The sequence below is a fragment of the Arachis ipaensis genome, chromosome B1, assembly GCF_059453495.1.
Source record: "Arachis ipaensis isolate K30076 ecotype BB chromosome B1, ASM5945349v1, whole genome shotgun sequence".
NCBI classification, from domain to species: domain Eukaryota; kingdom Viridiplantae; phylum Streptophyta; class Magnoliopsida; order Fabales; family Fabaceae; genus Arachis; species Arachis ipaensis.
In genome coordinates, this window is record NC_142436.1 from 34,278,939 (window position 1) to 34,283,509 (window position 4,571).

The window sequence follows — 4,571 nt, forward strand, 5'->3', positions numbered from 1 at the left end:
ACCTAAGATATAGGAGAGGACCTCTCTCTTTAAAAACTACATCTAAATCATGAAAATTGAATAACTGTCGACCTCCTTATGAATGGATGCATTTCCCCACTTTATAACCTTTAATCTGTGCTTTCTGTACTTGGATCTGGGCCAAAAAGGGCTTCAAAAATTGCTGGGAGCATTTTCTGCAATTTCTGGTGCGTGGCGTCTGTCACGCGTCTGCGTGGGTCACGCGGTCGCATCATCTGGAGTTTTCCTTATCACGCGTTCGCTTCGGTCACGCGTACGCGTCATCTATGTTCTGCTCAAGGCACGCGTCTGCGTCAGTCACGCGTTCGCGTCACTGCCTTTTTGCGCTAGGCATGCGGCCGCGTCGTCCATGTGTTCGCATCGCTGCCAGTTTCTTCAAAAACTCCATTTTGTGCTTTTCTTCCATTTTTGTATGTTTCCTTTCCATCCTTTAAATCATTCCTGCCTTAGGAGATCTGAAAATACTCAACACACAAATCACGGCATCGAATGGTAATAAAAGGTAATTAAAATAATTATTTTTAAAGCATAGGAAACATGTTTTTCACATATATCACATAATAAGGAAGGGAAAGTAAAACCATGCAATTTCACATGAATAAGTGGGTGAAGGGTTGAATAAATCACTTAAATTGAGCACAAAATATATCATAAAATATGGGTTTATCATTGTTCCATGAAGAATTATAGGTGTTTCCATAGGATTCTCCCATGTAATTCACCTCTTCCATTCCATGATTCTCAGGGTCATAGGCTTCTTCTTCTGAAGAAGCTTCCTTAGTACTGCTTGAGCAGCTTGCATTCTAGACAGACTCTGAGAAATCATATTGACTTGCTGAGTCAATATTTTGTTCTGAGCCAATATTGCATTTAGAGTATCAATCTCAAGAACTCCTTTCTTCTGAGTTGTCCCATTATTCACGGGATTCCTTTTAGAAGTGTACATGAACTGGTTATTTGCAACTATTTCAATGAGTTCCTTGGCTTCTGCAGGCGTCTTCTTCAGATGAAGAGATCCTCCAGTAGAGTGGTCTAATGACATCTTAGACAATTCAGACAGACCATCATAGAATATACATATGATGCTCCATTCTGAAAACATGTCAGAAGGACACCTTCTAATCAATTGCTTGTATCTTTCCCAAGCTTCATAGAGGGATTCACCTTCTTTCTGTCTGAAGGTTTGGACTTCCACTCTAAGCTTGCTCAATTTTTGAGGTGGAAAGAATTTGGCCAAGAAAGCATTGACCAGCTTTTCCCAAGAGTTCAGGCTATCTTTAGGTTGTGAGTCCAACCATGTCCTAGCTCTGTCTCTTACAGCAAAAGGAAAAAGCATAAGTCTGTAGACCTCATGATTAACCCTATTGGTCTTAACAGTGTCACAGATTTGCAAGAATTCAACTAAGAACTGATGAGGATCTTCCAATGGAAGTCCATGAAACTTGCAATTTTGCTGCATTAGAGAAACTAATTGAGGCTTAAGCTCAAAGTTGTTTGCTCCAATTGCAGGAATTGAGATGCTCCTTCCACAGAAGTCAGAAGAGGGTGCAATAAAGTCACCAAGTATCTTCCTTGCATCTCCATCATTGTTGTTAGGTTCAGCCATCTCTACTTCTTTTTCGAAAATTTCAGTAAGGTCCTCTCCAGAATGTTGTGCTTTAGCTTCTCTTAGCTTCCTCTTTGGAGTCCTTTCTGGTTCAGGATCAGCTTCAACAAGAATGTTCTTATCCTTGTTCCTGCTCATATGAAAAAGAAGAGAACAGAAAAAGAAGAGGAATCCTCTATGTCACAGTATAGAGATTCCTTTATGTGAGTAGAAGAATAGAAAAGTAGAATGAAGAAGGTAGAAGATGAAGAATTTGAACACAGAGAGGAAGAGAGGGTTCGAATTGTAAGAAGAAGAGAAGTGTTAGTAAATAAATAAATAAATAGAAAGAGATGAGAGAGAGAGAATTTGAATTTTAAATTAAAATAAAAGGAAAATATTTTTATTTTTATTTTAATTATTGGTTAATATTCGAAATTTAAGAGAAGAGATAAAATAAAATTTGAGAACTAAATAAATTAATTAATTAAAAAGATTCTTTGAAAAAGTGGTTAGTGATTTTCGAAAATTGGAGAGAGAAAAGTAGTTAGGTGGTTTTGAAAAAGATATGATTGAAATAGAAAACTTTTAAAATCAAACAAAAGTTCAAGTAGTTAATTGAAAAAGATTTGAAAATCAATTTTGAAAAGATAAGAAGTTAGAAAAAGATTTTGAAATTAAATTTTGAAAAATATATGATTGAAATTTATTTTGAAAAAGATTTGAAAAGGAAATTAAAAAGATTTGATTTTTGAAATTAAAGTTGATTACTTGACTAACAAGAAACTAAAAGATCTGATTCTAGAATTTAAAGATTGATCCTTTCTTAATAGGCAAGTAACAACTTGGAAAAATTTTTCAATCAAAACATTAATTATTAGCATTAATTATGAAATAAAAATAAGAAAAAGATTTTAAAAATCAAATTTTTAAAGTTATCGAAAATATATACAAAAAATGAAAAAGATTTGATTTTTGAAAAAGATTTGAAAAAGATAGAATTTTTAAATTGAAATTTTGACTTGACTAACAAGAAACAACTAAATTTTAAAAGTTTTGACCAAATCAATCTAAAATTTCAAAAATTATGAGCAAAATAAGGGAAAGATATTTTTTTATTTTTGAATTTTTAATGAGGAGAGAGAAAAACAATTAAATGACACAAAACATAAAAATTCAAGATCAAAACAAACAATGCATGCAAGAACATTTTGAATGTCAAGATGAACACCAAGAACACTTTGAAGATCATGATGAACATCAAGAACTTATTTTTGAAAAATTTTAAGAAAAGAAAAATATGCAAGACACCAAACTTAAAAATTTTTAAACCTTAAACACTAATAATTCAAAAATGCATATGAAAAACAAGAAAAGACACAAAACAAGAAAATGCAAAGATCAAATAAAGAAAATCATCAAGAACAACTTGAAGATTATGAAGAACACATGCATGAATTTTCGAAAATTTTGAGAAAGGTTAAAACATGCAATCGACACCAAACTTAAAATTTGACACTAGACTCAAACAAGAAACAAAAAATTTTTGGTTTTTATGGTTTTATTAATTATTATTTTTTGTATTTTTTGAAAATTATTTGGAAAAAGAAAAAAAAAATAAATTCAAAATTTTTAATAGGAATTCCAGGAATCATGCAATGTTAGTCTAAAGCTTCGGTCCAAAAATTTAGACATGGCTTAACAGCCAGCGAAGCTTTATGTGAAAGCTTTGGTCCAAAAGATGAGACATGGCCAATGGCCAGCCAAGCTTCAGCAGAGCATTACATACAACAGCCAAATTGATGGGAATCAAAAGGCTCCTGCAATGATAAGTGGAAGCCTCGCTACAAAAGATTAGACATGGCTTGACAGCCAGCCAGGCTTCAACAGATCACGATGAAACTCTAGAAATCATTCTTAAAAATTCTGAAGAACGACATAAATTATTGTATTTTTTTTAATAAATTTTTTTTGAATTATTTTTTTCCGAAAATAAAGTTAAAAATAAAATGCTTAAACATAAAATAAAATTACCTAATCTGAGCAACAAGATGAACCGTTAGTTGTCCAAACTCGAACAATCCCCGGCAATGGCGCCAAAAACTTGGTAGGCAAAATCGTGATCTCAACACTTCTTCACAACTCCGCACAACTAACGAGCAAGCGCACTGGGTCGTCCAAGTAATACCTTACGTGAGTAAGGGTCGATCCCACGGAGATTGTCGGCTTGAAGCAAGCTATGGTCATCCTTGTAAATCTCAGTCAGGCGGATTCAATTGGTTATGAGGTTTTGATAATTAAAATATAAATAAAACAGAAAATAAAATAGAGATACTAATGTAATTCATTGGTGGGAATTTCAGATAAGCGTCTGGAGATGCTTTGTTGCTTCTGAACTTCTGCTTTCCTACTGCCTTCTTCCAACCATGCATTACCTCCTTCCATGGCAAGCTTATGATCCTCTCGGATGAAAACAAATCCATAAGCACTATCACCGCACGGCTAATCATCTGTCGGTTCCCGCTAGCGTCGGAATAGGACCATTGTCCTTTTGCACACTGTCACTGCGCCCAACATTCGCAAGTTTGAAGCTCGTCACAGTCATCCCTTCCCAGATCCTACTCGAAATACCACAGACAATGTTTAGACTTTCCGGATCTCAGGAATGCTGCCAATGGTTCTAGCCTATACCACAAAGATACTACACAGACTTGGTCCGTGTATTAGATATCCAAGAGAGTATACTCCAGCTGTCGTCCAATGACTACGTTGAACATCATGTAGATCGCTTTGTGGTTGTCAGGCACGCGATCTTGGCTAAGCGAGTAACGAAGATTGGGTGATTGTCACGTGTCACCCTTTCATTCTGACTTAACTGAATTAAGAACAAGAGTATATCTTGGAGAAGAAGTAGGCGTGAATTAAATAGAAAACGGTAGTAATTGCATTAATTCTTGAAGAACAG

The 4,571-nt window shown here is 34.7% G+C and overlaps 1 non-coding gene across 1 annotated transcript; it reads left to right on the forward strand.

The window, feature by feature from the left end:
- The first annotated feature begins 1,121 nt into the window (after window positions 1–1,121).
- Window positions 1,122–1,225, forward strand: LOC148576183 (small nucleolar RNA R71). Its single transcript, XR_015904349.1, has one exon. It is a non-coding gene; the product is annotated as a small nucleolar RNA R71 (small nucleolar RNA).
- Window positions 1,226–4,571: the final 3,346 nt, after the last annotated feature.